The sequence below is a fragment of the Sceloporus undulatus genome, chromosome 4, assembly GCF_019175285.1.
Source record: "Sceloporus undulatus isolate JIND9_A2432 ecotype Alabama chromosome 4, SceUnd_v1.1, whole genome shotgun sequence".
Classification (NCBI taxonomy): Eukaryota; Metazoa; Chordata; class Lepidosauria; order Squamata; family Phrynosomatidae; genus Sceloporus; species Sceloporus undulatus.
This window is the reverse complement of record NC_056525.1, coordinates 164,802,733-164,818,480: the sequence shown is the minus strand read 5'-3', so window position 1 is coordinate 164,818,480 and position 15,748 is coordinate 164,802,733. Positions and strand designations below refer to the sequence as shown.

The 15,748-nt window shown below is 41.4% G+C and overlaps 1 protein-coding gene across 1 annotated transcript in view; it reads left to right on the top strand.

Annotated features, from left to right (window-relative positions):
• Window positions 1-15,748, top strand: part of WRNIP1 (WRN helicase interacting protein 1) — a 123,531-nt gene that overhangs the window by 51,955 nt on the left and 55,828 nt on the right. The gene's annotated exons all lie outside the window — the stretch shown is intronic.

Sequence of the window (15,748 nt, the reverse complement as noted above, 5' to 3'; positions counted from 1 at the left end):
TCTATGATTCTATGATTCTATGAGTAATAAGGCCTATGGAGAAAAAGGATAATACTGAAAAACTATATAGGCATGACCTCAACATGGCTCAATATGGACTATCTAGTTGGGGGATCCACTCACAATAGCACAGAGAGAAATCTATATATTTTGCCATATTTCTGGAAATTTGTAATACAGTTCTATACTTTATAGTCTGGTTTTGCTCTTCTCAACACATTTTTGCTGTTATTAACTTGTGAAAAAATTACAAATTGAACATGAGTACAGTATAATGAATAGGTTTTCCTGATTCTCAATGTACAGTATATTAATGTACTTTAAATCATGCTTAATAATGTAGGGATGCCATTTCTTAAACAGAATGTTGCCTAGATTAATATATCCCTTCAAAAAGAACCCTGGAATATCTGCAGCCTAATGTTCCTAGACTTTTTATTCAAATGCATCAAACAGGATACCAGATTTCTATGGATTTATCATAATTTGTGATAACTCTGACCTATCTGCTCTAGAAGGTCATCTTGTCTGATAATCTTGTCATTGCCTGAAATACCTGCTCTGGATCATGGATTATGATTGAACTTTCCAGTATTGTGCTGTATGTTGTGATCTTCCTACAAGCTGTCACAGCAAAGTCTAAACCAAATTCTCTTTACAAAGCAATGCCAGGTGTCCCCTTCTGCTTTATGAATGCTTTTATTTTACCACTGCCAGGTGGTATGGGGTGAATTTATCTTAGGGCTAATTCCTAAAGGTATCACTCAGGATTACATTACTTTGTTTTTTAAATAACAAGCATAGGGTATTTTTGAGGTGACAGACCTTGTGAGATTTCCTATCCCACTGTAAACATAGGCATGAAAAAGGTAAAGGCAAAGGTATTCCCCTTTGACAAGGTTGTCAAGTCGTGTCCGACTGTAGGGGGTGGTGTTCATCTCTGTTACTAAGCCAGCGCCAGCATTGTCAGAGAGTATTCTGTGATCATTTGGCCAGCATGACTGCACAGAATGCTGTTTATTTTCCCATCAAAGTAGTACCTATTTATCTACTTGCATTTGCATGCTTTTGAACTGTTAGGTTGGCAGACGCTGGGACTAGTGATGGGAGCTCACTCCATCAGGCAGCACAAGAAATATGATTGAGTCAATATGTTTGGTTCCATTACTCATCAACACAGTTCTTTTTAGGACTCTAATATCTCTTGTGTATGAACATGTGTGCCATACTGTGTGTACCTTCTGGACGTATATATTTCTGAGAGTTAAAAAAAACCTAAATCAAAATTAAACACAACCTTCTTGTGTTAACTAGGCCTCCTACTGGTATAGCTGTGTAAGAGATACAGACTTTCCATAGAAGAGGAATGAGTAATAAGTTCAAATTCAGAACCAAGAAAGATGAATTGTGTAATATGAACCCATCATAACCCAAACCACCCTGAGGTAATATAATATTTTTGCAATTCCATAGCTCAGGCAGGGTGCCTATGTCTCTACATCTGTGGAAACAATGAACCTGCTTGTCTTATGAATATTGATACTATTCTTGGAGCAAGGCTGGCTTAAGGCATTTTGCGATCTAAGGTGAAGGACAAGATGGTGTCTCCTCCAAGTATAGAACCTATCAAAACTTGCAGTACTATCTCACTTCAACAAAAATGGATAGGACATCAGAGGCTAGCTTATAGGGTGCAAGGCAGGCCATGGGGCACGCATAGCAATTGCTTGTCAGTGCTCTTCCTTCCTACAACATCTGCTACTTAACATCTGCCTAATGTTAGGGCCAGCTCTGTTAGGAGATGAGAAGATTAACATGAACAGATGCACACTACATATTAATCATCCTCACATCCCAAGTGGAGAGCAATGAGTAGCACAGCAAAGTGCCTATAGACTGTATTAGGCTTCAGATGACTTAAGTAAGTGAACAGAACTATATACTACCTAAGAAAAGACAATTCATCCCCTCTTCATGCAAAAGTCACTAGTCCATCTCAACTGAAAAGGTGAAGGAACAACATCACATAATTGGGGAGGATTCCAAACTTTAAACTATTAGGCAAATATCAGTTTTGTTGTTGTGTGTGTTCATGTCACTGTTGGTTAAAATGTAAATTGCCCAATGAAATTTAGGTCCCACTTTGAGATAAAGGCAGGAGAAAAATAAAATTAATAATAACAACAACAATAATAATAATATCCATGGATTCTTCCTGTGCACATCTTTTCCGTGGTTCATCAGAGAGAAGAAAATGGCCTGATCCAATTTAAAAAGGTGGGGAAACGAGCTTGCATAAATATGATGGGGCCTTGGTATCCCACTGAAGACTCCCAGTACCACCTAAGGATACCACAGTCTATGGATGCTCAAGTACCATTAAATGCAATTTTATAGTAAAATGGTGTTCCCTATATAAAATGACAAAAATCAAGGTTTACTTTTGGGAATTAATGGATGCAGATTTGTGAATATGGAGGGCCAACGTTAAAGAGAATCAACAAAGGGAGTTATTTTGGTAGAATGTTAATATAGAGATCATAGAAGGAGGCTAAAATGCAGGGAGCATCCACTTGAGTGGGCTACTATGTTAATTTGGTGATATGGCAACAAGAAACATATGCCCTTTGCTTCAAGGTTTAGAATGTTAAGTTTCCGCACATCATTAGAGAAATGCATATTTTGGCATATCAGAAGGCTTTGAAACTGACACTTGCAAATGTTGTGCTTGTACTTTACTCATTTACATTTTGCTTTGTTCCCCCTACTCAGCTGGGCCTTTCTTTGTTCCTTCCCTGAAGAAACTGGTTTGAAGAGAGAAAGAAAAGTAAACTATGCAAAGTCTGGAGCCAGTTGCAAGGTGAGGCTGGCTTTCTAAAAACCTGTTGCAAGCATTTCTCCTGGTATTTTGCTGGAATGATTTAAAGTTACAGCCAACTGGCAAATACATGTGCTTTTTTTAAAAAGAGTATGCCACAAAGAAAACATTTTTATAAGCCTGTTTTAAAAATTATATGTAAAGGAAACAATTTTTTAAAACTGTGGTTATTTTCATGATCACAAAGAAATGTCACTGCAGGCATCCAATTCAAATGCAATTCCCCCAACTAGATTTATGTAGCAAAGACTGCACCTTTGTTCAATAAGAAACAGGCAAAAAGACATGCAGCAGACTGTTTTAAATTAATATATTTTTAATGTTATAATAGTGGTCCAAATGGCCAACAAATTAGAGCACATAGGTTTATGCTTCACTCTTCTCCCTCCTGTTCTGCTAATACAATGCAATCACTTTTGCACAACTTTTAAAAAAGTAGAACAGTGAAGGTGGATTTGATCAGATTGACATTCTTCATACTTCAGTAGGATTCTGGGAACTGTAGTTCTGTGAGACATTTAGCCTTCTCGGTTAGCGAGTCTTGTGCCATAACAAACTACATCTCCCAGGATTCCACTGCACTGAGCCATGGCAGTTAAAGCTGTATCTGACTGCATTACTTCTACAGTGTGAATGCAGCCTTAGGCAGCGGATTCTGGGAAATTATTTGGTCTCTCAGATTATGTGTGTGGATTTGTAGACACATCATCATTATCAATATCGTTATTACCCCACCCTTTCACCCAAACTGGAACTTGGGGGTGCTACTTCTTATTTGCTTCATATTTATCTAATTCTGCAACCAGACTGCCACATTCAAGGTAGCAAAATCAAGTTATTTTGGCACCTGAGCCAGAAATATTTTGTTTATTTACTGTGTTTATTATTCATTTTTAAAAAAGTAAAATCTTATAAGAGCGTCTTTCCCTCGCCAGTTGTAAATATACAGCAATGTAAATAACCTACTGTTTGCGGCACTTAATGATGGCTGAAATCAGGTTCACCTTACTGAAAGGTAGGCTTGGCAGGAGCTCTCTAGTGTTTCAAACTGGGATCTTTCAGAGCCTTACCTGGAGTTTCCAGAAGTGGATTCATGCGACAAAGTATATATTCTACCAATAAGCTTTGGCCTTTCCTAAAAACCACAAACTTGTAGTGGATCTGATCCAAAGACCATTAAAGCTCTGATTAACATTTTCTTAATAGAATATTTCAAGAGGACAGACTTCTTCAAAGAAGAAACTTGAAATTTGTTATATTATTTTTGGCATCATTCTAGTTCTGTTTCATTCTCTTCCATCTCTCCTTCATTGACTATCTTTTCAATGAAGCTTTGATTGGGGGAGTTTTCATGTTTTGTGGTAATATTATCTTTTCTACTTTTTAAATTTAGGTATATGAAGCTGCCTCTGCTACTCCTTACATACAGTATAAAGACACCCATGCAAGAAAACCACTTATTTGAATATGGATCTGTGGCTTTTCTCTAGAAATTTATTTTCCCTAATTTATTTATCTATTTAAAAGATGTATACAGGTTGAGTCTCTTTTATTTGGAATTTCAAAATGTGAACTATTCCAAAAACCAAAACTTTTTCATGGGTGGCCAAGACAGTGATACTTTTGCTTTCTTATGGCTCAACTTACACAAACTTTGTTTCATGCATAAAATTATTTAAAATATGATGTATAAAATTACCTTCAGGCTATGTGTATAAGGTGCATATGAAACATAAATGACTTTTGTGTTTAGACTTGGGTCCCATCTCCAAGATACCTCATTATATACATGTAAGCAAATACAGGTATTCCAAAATAATAATTAGAAAATCCAGAATACCTCTGGTCCCAAGCAGACTCAGCCTGCATACCATCCTAGATAAAAAAATATTCTAATTCTAAAAATTTAAAATATCCAATTAAATTAACAATGGAAATATAATACACAAAAAAGAATAGTATAATGGGCTAGTTTGGACACGACTTCAAACTGTATTTTAGTGTTACCTAAATTTGCCTTCCTACCTGCTGCTGCTCTCCATCTCCAATGCAGATGTGAGTTGAATCCAGGAGCTTTCACCTCCATTTTAGATTAAAGCACACTCACAATTAAGTTAATAAGAACTAACAAATTTGTTAATATAACTGTGATTTGGTTAAATAAATAAATAAATATAAATAAATTTTTATTTATATACTGCCCTGTGGCGAACCAATCTGGGCGGTTTACAACATTGAAATAATACAGCATAAAAACAGTATATTTCCCTCCCCCTTAAAAGTTATTAAACAACTATCTAATTTAAAACCACAATAACTAGTTAAAATAACAATAAATTAAACAAAATAATACCAACCACAAAACCACTGCAACTTCAGTTCTAAAGAAAAGAAAAGGAGGCTTGGAGACATTACGGGAGGGGGAGATCCTGAGATCCTGAGGCTGGGATATTTCAGTCTGGGAAGGCCGCCTGAAGAGATCCGTCTTGACAGCCTTTTTGAAGCTGTCCAAAGATGTTTAACTGACAGATCTTCCGGCAGGTCGTTCCAGAGCCTGGGGGCAACAGCAGAAAAAGCCCTCCGGGAGGTCCGCCAGAAGCCCGATTTTTGAGGCTGCAACAAGTTCCCCCAGAGGACCGGAGAGCGCGGGGAGGATTGTATGGGAAGAGACGGTCTCTGAGATAGCTTGGACCCAAAACATTTAGGGCTTTAAAGGTAATAACCAACACCTTGTACTGGGCCCGGAAACCAATAGGCAGCCAGTGGAGGGACCTCAAAACTGGAGTGATATGGTCTCTCTAGAGGTTCCTGACACAAGCCTGGCTGCCATGTTTTGAACCAGCTGTAGTTTCCGAACCAGGCACAAGGGTAGCCCCAGTAGAGTGCATTACAGAAGTCAAGGCAGCAGGTTACCAGCATGTGCACAACAGTCTCTTACTTCCAGAAAAGGGCGCAGCTGGCAATCAGCCGAAGCTGATAACAGGTGCCCTACGGTCGCATTCACCTGATTGTCATCAGGAGCGATGAGTCAAGGAGCACCCCCAGACTGCGAACACAGTCACTAGAGGAGAGTGTGACCCCGTCCAGACTGGTGGTTGCAACCCAATTCATGGTTTTGGGACCGCTACCGTGAGCACCTCCGTCTTGTTCAGATTCAGCTTCAATCTGTTTTCCTCATCCAGCCCATTAGCGCCCAAGACATTCTGGAGAGAAGAGATGCCATTAGAATTCGAGGCGACGAACGAGACATGGAGAAATAGATTTGGGTGTCATCAGCGTACTGATAGCACCCAGCATAATCCGTATGATCTCACCCAGCGGCTTCATATAGATATTAAATATAAATAATAATAAATCGTTTATTTCTAGCCCGCCTTTCCATGAGATCAAGGCGGTTACATCATCATAGAGCAACAAATGATAAATATCAAAATACAATATAAAACAAAATCAGAGATTAAAACAAGGAATTAAAACACAGATTAAAAACCTTACAAAAACTAGCCAAAGTGCAGGTGCAAAAGGAGGGGGGGAGAAAAAGCGATTACAACTGGGGGAAAGCTTGTTCGAAGAGAAGGTTTTGAGTCTCTTCCGAATTGGCGAGGGAGGGTCAAGCAGAGCTCTCAGAAGCGAATTCCATAACTGCGGGGCGTGAGATAGAAAACGCCCTCTGTGCAGTTGGAAGCGTTTCGAGGGTGGAACCCTCAGAAATTGCTTCCCGGTTGACCTGAGTGTGCAGGGCAGACTATATGGGGAGAGGCGGTCCTCCAAGTACCCTGGGCCCAAGCCATTTAGGCTTTAAGGTTATAACAAACACCTTACCTTGTATTGTGCCCGGAAGCGAATAGGCAGCCAGTGTAGATCCGCAGACAGGTGTTATATGTCTGGACCTGGAACATCCCGTGACCAGTCTGGCTGCCATGTTCTGCACTAACTGAAGCTTCTGGGTTTGGTACAAGGGTGCCCATGTAGAGCGCATACAGAAATCCAACCGAGAGGTTACCAGAGCGTGTACCACCGTTCAAGGTCCCCCCGGCCCAGATAGGGTCGCAGCTGGCGTATCAGCCGAAGCGGATAACAGGTACCCTGATCGTCGCATCCACCTGAGATATAAGGTGGAGCGACGAGTCCAAGAGCACCCCAGACTGCGAACAGAGTCCTTCAGGGAACGTGACCCCGTTCAGGACAGGTGGACAAATCTCCAAACCAGACCCGGGAACTCTATCACAGTACTTCCGTTTTCTCTGGATTGAGTCTGAGCCTATTTTCCCTCATCCAGCCCATTACTGAAGCCAGACAGGCATCTAGAGGAAAGATGCCATCCCGGGTCACTGCATCAGTTGAGACACAGAGAAACAATTTGGGTGTCATCAGCGTACTGATAACACCGCGCCCCGTGTCTCTGGATGACTCTCCCAGCGGTTCATGTAAATGTTAAATAGCATGGGGGACAGAATGGCTCCTTGAGGGACACCGATGTAAGGGCCCTCTTATTGGAGCACACGTCCCCCAGCTGCACCATCTGGAATCTACCCAAAGGTAGGAACGGAACCACTGGAGCACAGTGCCCCCGATTCCCAACTCTCTCAGGTGTTCCAGAAGGATAACATATTCAATGGTATCGAAAGCCACTGAGATGTCAAGAGCACTAAGAGGGACACGCTTCCCCTGTCCATGGCGCAACATTTAACAACATTGGGGACAAAAATAGCTCCCTGAGGGACCTACAAAGGAGCTCCCTCTTTCTGGAGCTACTCTCCCCGAGCAGCACCCTCTGGGACCTGCCCGAGAGGAAGGACGAACCACGTGCAATGCAGTGCCTCCGATACCTAATCCCCCCAAGCGGTCAGAGGATGCCGTGATCTATCGTATCGAAGCCGCTGAGAGGTCTAAGAGCACCAACTGGGTCACACTACCCTGTCGATGCCAGACACAGATCGTCAGTCAAGGCAACCATGGCAGTCTCAACCCCAAAGCTGTCCTGAAGCCGGTTTGAAATGGGTCTAGATAATGTTCATCCAAGACAGCTTGGAGCTGAAGAGCAACCGCCCTCTCGATTACCTTGCCCAAAAATGGCAGCAAAGAAACAGGCCTGTAGTTGTTCATACCAGGGGGTCCAGGGAAGGTTTTCAGAAGCGGCGTAACAGCCGCTTCCTTCAGACAAGATGGAACATGCCCTTCCCTAAAGATGCATTGATGATATCTGTGAGGAATCTCCCAAGGCATTCCGCCCCCCAGACAGCCAGCCATGATAGGGAAGTGTCGAGAGGGCAGGTTGTTTCCTCACCTTACCAATCAGCTTGTCATGTCCTCGGTACTCACGATTGGAGCTGATCCAGAATAACTTTGTCGACAGAGTCGCTGGACACCTCACCTATAGATTCTGTTGCAAAAGTGGCGTCTAAGTCGGCTCTTATCTGAGAGATTTATCTGTGAAGAGTTGTTAACGCATCACAGCAGGCCGTCGTCGGGTTAAGCAAGGGATTTGGCGCAGGGAGGTACTGCATCATTCTCTTTACATAAGTCAATTCAAGCTGTGATAACTCATACTGGCCGGTTACAGACCGGCACTTTAGTGCGTGACGAGCACGCACTAGGTGACAAAAGGGGTGGTCTTCTGCACGCTAACCCTAAGTGCGTGCCGTCACGCACTAAACGGTGGCGGCCCTTCCATACGGCCGCCCACTTGAGGTCGTCATGGCCGCGCCGCCTCTAGATGGGGCGGTGCGGACGTGACGTCCTCAATCCACGGCAGGGCGCCTAGGGCACCCTTTCCGCGGACCAGGAAGGATGCTCCGTTCGGAGCTCTTCCTGGTCCGTGGGCCGCTTTGCTTCACTGGGCGCAGCTCCAGATGGCTGCGCCACGAAGCAAGGGAGAAAGGGTCAAACGGCCCTTTCTCCCCCTCCCCGCTGCCGCGGGTGTCCTTGGGCTTAAAGCCAAGGACACCCTTCAGGCTGCGGGAAGCGACGTTGCTGCTCTCCCGCAGCCTGAAAAGCGCGGATCGGGCCTCAGCGGCTGCCATTCTAGCAGCTCAGACCTGATCCGGCGGGGAAAGGGGCGGGTGCAGCCCGCCTCAAAGAGCGGTCTGTAACCCCCTTGTTAAAAAAGTTAATAGTGACCAGATCTAAAAGGTCTGGATGACAAGCTAACTTGATTAACCTAAAATGGAAGCTTCAGCTTCTGTTCTTTTCATGGCCATGGAGAGAAGCAAGAAAGTTCACCAGTGTCATTCCATAACACTAAAGTCAATGGTTACAATTACTGGGAGTGTATTTGGTAAATCATTGCGTGGGAGTACTACAAGTACTTTCTAACAAACATAAAAACAAATAAAACCAGATGAGGTGATGGTAATAGGTCTCTTTTAACATGGCAGAATAATGCATTGACATTGCTTTTACTGTCATGGCTCCATCTTATGGAACTCCTAGGGATTTGTATGTTGTTGTGGACACAGAGCTTCTCTAAAATAGAAGACTGAATACAAAACAAACTACAAATCCAGTTAACAGCATTGAGCCATGCACATAAAATGGTGTCAACTGCATTATTTTGCAATGCAGATACCATCATGGACACTAGTGTGCAAAAGGAAAAGGAGTAACAAATACAGCTAGAAAGAAAAAGAGAGTAATACAAAACTCAGCTATTATGGCAAATGAATAATTATCCATAAAAGAGATTAAAATTGTATATAAATGTTGTCATCAACGAAGGGAGAAGCACATGATATCATGCACTGCGGCCATATCAGAAATAGCCAAGGTTCTTTTTTAAAAAGGTGAACTATATACATTTTTAACCTATGGTAGTGGTGAAAATATGACTTAGAAAGTACATACTGATATGCTTACAGCCTTTTTTTTAAATGCTAATAATAGTTAGAACCTGTTGATCAGTTCTAACTAGAGTATTCCATTCATCATCAGTTGTTGGATGGTGAGTCAACATATATGTAAATATATCAATTTAGTGTTTTGTTTGTTGTAAGTCAGGAGTAACTTCAGAATTCCATGGCCCATAGAAACCACTGGGTGATCGTTCAGTAAGTAACACTCTCTCAGTCTCAGGGGATGGCAAAGGCAAATTTCTGAACAAATCTTGCCAGAAAACCCCATGATAGGTGGAAAACAACTTGAAGGCACACAACAACGGAAAATAGGATTCAAGCCAACATTATATCAAAATCCTTTAAGTAGAGGAAATTAGCTCCACCAATGTACACAGATCATTGTCAGCATAATTGAACTGTGTGATTGTGCTAAAACAGAAGTATTATTACTGCAGATGTTTGAGAAGCAAATAGCAATCTATAAAAGAGTCAAGCAATGTTATATGACTTTTTAAAATGGCCTGTGTGTTGAGTTCTAAAAGAGTAATGTTAATAGACAGAAGCATGAAGGCCAAAACCAGCAACATAGGGACATTGAAAACAGTGGTGACAGGTTAGATTACACATGACAGGGCTTCTTCATGGCTTCTCAGGAGGGTCTGAAACTACTGTCACCACTGCCACATCATATGAAAGTACTATTTCTTTGAACCAACATCACTACATATGTAACATCATATAATAGCTGTAATCTTTGTGAAAGTGGAGGCATGAAGAAGCATCGCGCCATTTTATTTATTTATTTATTATTTATTTCATTTCTATACCACCTTTCTCCCAGAAAGGGAACCAAGGCAGCTCACAAGTAAAAATATTTTTAAAAATTAAAACAATTAAAATAACTGATGAACAGATAAAATAACACAAAAGAGTACAAATTAAAAAAACTAAATATGTAAAAACACAGCAGAGTATCTACTTTATTTGTTATGGTTCTGTCATAGGGTATTGTAAGCTTTGTGGTTTCATGATATACTATGATTCTCTGCCCGAGAGGTATAGTGTATTCCCCTGAACTACAACACTAGAGATCACAAGCACCTCCTCACCAAACTATAACTCCCAGGATTCTATGGATCAAGCCACAGCAGTTAAAAGCAGTCTCAAACTGCTACAAGGCTGTAGAGCGATGACAGTCTGGAAGAAAATTAAAACATTTAAGTTTCTGATATGTCTGCTGGAACACAGGTTCATATTTCTACAATGCCTCCTCCCTCCATAAAAATCAATGGTGGAGCCATGTCTACTCTCTCTTGATAGGGCACCTGATTCTAGATGACCTCCAGTTCTTAGCTTAACTTCCATTCTGTGGGTTACTGTTAGAAAGGTTAGCATGGGAAATAATGTACTTCGTGAAAACACATAGCAAAATTCATTAAAAAACATAATAATGAAGAATCATACCCACAGCAAAACCCGATGATGTCTTTGAAAAACCATTTTAATGGCCTTAAAACTGTTGACAATATGACTTTGGAGCCAAACAAGACATGAATTGTTTTTGTAGTACAGACGTAAGGGAATAAATGACAAAAGACAAAGAGACAACAAAATAAAAATCAATATTATATACAGTCTCCGTTCTTAAGAACTTAAATGCTTAAGTCTAGATACATAGCCTTTTATATTGTTATTAAAATTTGAAAATAAATGTCAGCATCTGTTGTTTTTGTTCTTTTGTGTGGCATCAAGTCATTTCAATCTAGGTAGGCAAGATTTGTTCAGAGGAGTTTGCCATTGCCTTCCCCAGAACTGAGAGCTGATTAGTAAAGCCATACTTGACCAAGTAAACTCCTGCCAACATGCGGCTACTATTGGCAGAATGGAACTCCTTCTTCCCATGTATCAGCCTTAGTTTGTTATTTTATGCACTGTAACTGTTCCATATAATGATGACTTCATAGTCACCATTCTGATATAATTGCCACAATTGTAATTCCTTCCTCAAACTAGTATACCAGTCATCATCAGCTGCATTAGGGAGATTTTTACTGGGCATTAGCTGCATGGGTCCATTTTGCCAGTGATTAGGACATGGCTGACTGATATTTTCTCATGGGGGGAGGGGAGTTCTGGCAAGGAAAGGTTACTAAGGCCAATACAAACTGGCACAAATGCCAGCCTGAGGCTGATTCAGGGCTCGGGAGAGGCAGAGCGCCCGCATGCTCCTGAACCCTACCATGCCATAATGGCTTGTCTCATCCACATGGTGCCCCCATGATGATGTACACATGGTGCAGCATCCAAACGGCATAGCGGCGCACAGCCATCATTGTTGTATGTAGCAAGGCGCAATGGGCGCACCCTAAAGAAAGAACCTGCCGGGAGTGGGTTCTTTTTAGGGCTCTGGAGGCCACACCATTTCATTTATGCTGCGGCCTCCGTGGGGGACAGAATGGGGGTGGTATCTCGGTGCTCCTTTCTCACCATCAGTATCCTCCTAAGTTAATTATACTTAGGAGAACCAGATGAGCATCAGGAGTAGCTCAATGTCCGGTAGATGATGCCCAACTCCGTGCCAGGCAAACATGCCATCCCGGCCGAGGGCACCTTCTGCCATGGTCCCAAATGGACCACAGCAAGGAGCAGAACAGAATTGCTCGGGGGGTGGTGGCATCATCTAAACACCATGCCCCCAGAGCGGATGGAAGCTGCCCCTGTCTGCCCATCTGTTCAGCTTTAGCTACAGCATATTAAGTAGCTGAACAGAATACTGGCCAAAATCTTTTCAAAAATAAATAAAAACAGAGAAAATTCATATGACAGGGAATGAAATTCAGAGACGCAGTCTGTATTTTAGCATAAGCCTGTTGTACAAAACATTTACAAACAACAAAAGAGACCTGTGACAAAATATTGCAGTTGGAGCGCTCATATTTGCTTTTCAGTTATGCCTTCTTCATTCTATTTCCTCATCCACCCCACACATGTAGTCATTCACCATTCTGTAGACTCTGAGCACACTTAATCCCACTGAGCTGTGTTTAACTCCTTGGAATGCCGATAGGGTTTTTTGGTTTTGGTTTTGTTTGGTTTGTTTTTTAAAAATCCTTCATTACCTCCACAATGTAGGAGAGCTAAGCCTACTGATGCTTCTCTCTTGTGCACAGTGCCATGACATTCATGCTTGAACATCCAAAATAGAGAGATCATGCTCACCTGGGTGTCTCTTCTATAAATAGGATTGAAACCTAAAGAAGATTAGCACTGGTGGAATCCCAGTACTTTACAGGATGTGACCTGTACTGAATAGCACAATCTGTGCAAGTACAACAGGTAACCATCGCTTTGTCTGAATCCTTGGCAAATATGCACAAGATAGCATTTAATCATAATGCATTGGTGCTACAGTTGGAAGAAGACAAGGATCCATATGCTACAATTAAATTCTTCAGTCAGTGTTAGGCAGGACAGAACAATCATTACAGTCCTATCACTGAAATCTTTATCAAGATTCTACACTCCAGTGATATACAATTGATAGAGGGTGACCTGGATGTCCAAGTACAACTTTACTATAGCCTTTCCTTTCTGTCTTTTCTTATTTCAGTGCTAGTGCTGTTATTTTTGCTTATTCTGGTATGCAAAAAAGGTCTCTTGAAGACACACTTCTTATTCAATTGAGAAGAACTAGCGAGCTCATCTTTGTTTAATTACAAGGACACAGAAGATATGTACAGCTCAGGTCATAAAGAGTTCACCCTTTTTATACATATACACTTTTATAGATACACACACAATATATCTGAACACATGCAGCGAAATCCTCTGATTGCACTAATAGCTTTTATACTTTTAACATGTACTCACTTAGCCAAACAGTGTGAACTGATTAGGCCAGTGTTTCAGGGCTGTTGTGTTTTAAATAAGCCCAAAGGCCAAGCAAGTGAATTAGATTTTTTGTACACGTGCAACAAGGCCCTGGCTTCTCATCCCAGTTTGAAATTTGAGAAAATTCAATTTGAGTAAGCACCCCTTTTTCCCCTTCCCCAGCTCTGAGGCAAGCTCATGGCCACCTGAATCAAAACCAGATGTACTATCAGGCCTAAAGATAACAAATTGCAGCTTGAGATCCTGTCAACGGCAGACCACCAGAGTACGGGTTACAAAACTCACTCAACGCGTGAAATTCTAGTCCAATACATATTAATGCTCAGCAGATCTGGAGCCAGGCATCTTTTAATTTCGAATGTGCGTGTGTGAATCTGAAAAACATTCCTGCATTATAAACTGGTCATCTGAGACTGTTTAAGTAAATCTAAAGGCTCAGTTGCCTTCTAAGTCCCCCATTCCTTTTTACTCCTAAGAGGACAAAGACTGGTCTTTTCAAGTCTGCCTGTAGCAGGGATGGGCTGTTTTTGGCAAGAAAGCAGGTGCTTCTCAAGCTCAGAGATCTGGTGTGTTCAGCAGTGACCCAAGGTCTTGGGTGGCCAGCTTCACACTTGCATTTCCCTGTGTCAGCCGATATACCTACCACCCACATACTGAAAGATTCCAGCAAGTTCAGAAACTTCAAAGGATCTGACCTTTTTCTCCTCCCTTCCCTGCCCTTGCCAACTCATTCCTCCAATCCCTTTGGAACAACCCAGTATATTAAGAATCTTGTGCTTTGCTTTTTATAAACAGCAAGACTGAGGAAAACATTTGAAAACTCAGGCTGTGTAACATTAGCTTTGGGAAGATTATTAAAATGCAGCCATGTAAACAAATGATGCCTCAGATTCCTAGATTTCTCTTTCCGTGGCCAAGAGAAGGCTAGGAGGGATTTAATTGATGTATGTTTTTCTCAGAAAATCTTAGTTGCTGCTCCCAAACCAGTAGTGTCCATTTCGAGGCTACAATGATCCACTATCCAGTTGCTTTCTCATCATCTTTTCAAATGGTGAGTGGCAGCTTTGTGTTACCACTGGTTCAGATTTCATTTAGTTGGAAGCTTTTGCTAATATTTATTAGCCATGCAGATTTAGACTTTGAAAGTGGTATACAATAATTAAAAGCAATAACAAGAATAAGAATAAACACAACTACCAACATTTACATTGTTCATGAAAACAGATGGTGGGATTATATAGGGAAACTTGCAAAATGGGCACATTTCTGCATTGTTGGAGCATGTCCAATTTCTGAGGAAAGGGTAAATAGTGGGTAGCACTACATAAAATCTCTGCTCTGTACATTACAGAATGGCTCTCCGAGGCTTGTGGCATTCCAAAAGGACTTCTCCAGATGGCCACAAAGAATGAATGAACTGTATGGGAGTCTCTCAGATAACAAAGTCCCAAGGGCTTTAAGAACTAAGAATAATTGGTCCAGGAGCCAATGGACACTAGTGCACTTTCTTCAACAGAAGTGTTGTGGGCCAGAGGTAGGTTATCTCTAATCAGAATCCTTTCCAAAACAACATATAATACTTGCAGCTTCCAACCCTAATGGCAACCCAACATAATGTACATTGCTGTGGGTTAAAGGTGGTTAGATCACTGTATCCAAGCTATTACTTTCCCAAACAGCCGTGATTGGCATACTAGTTTAAAAGGCAGTATGAGGCACTGAAATCACCAGGGCACTGAGAGACAAAGTATTCTCAGGATGCAAATTTGATCCCATATAGTATAGGAAATGATTTCCCAGATAAGGACAAGGAAGATCATCCCACAATGCCTCATTGTCCCAGGATTCCAGCCTTTATTTTTTGACATCTTAGTACACTGATAAAGGTATTACTAGAAATGTAGCATTTTACCTTAGGATGCAGATCATTCAGAGCAGGCAGATTCCCATTAAAATTATCTAACCAATTGTCATGTATAGCAGCTTCATTTATATACAGCTTCATACCATCCTAAGGAGTCTCTAAGTGATTTAAAACTGTAACCTATATTAGTTTACTCTGCTGAAATAAACAACCTGGGTTTGGTCGTCCTTCGGGGGGTTGCAACCTACATTTTTTTTGAAACCCTAAGCAAATTATTCAGTA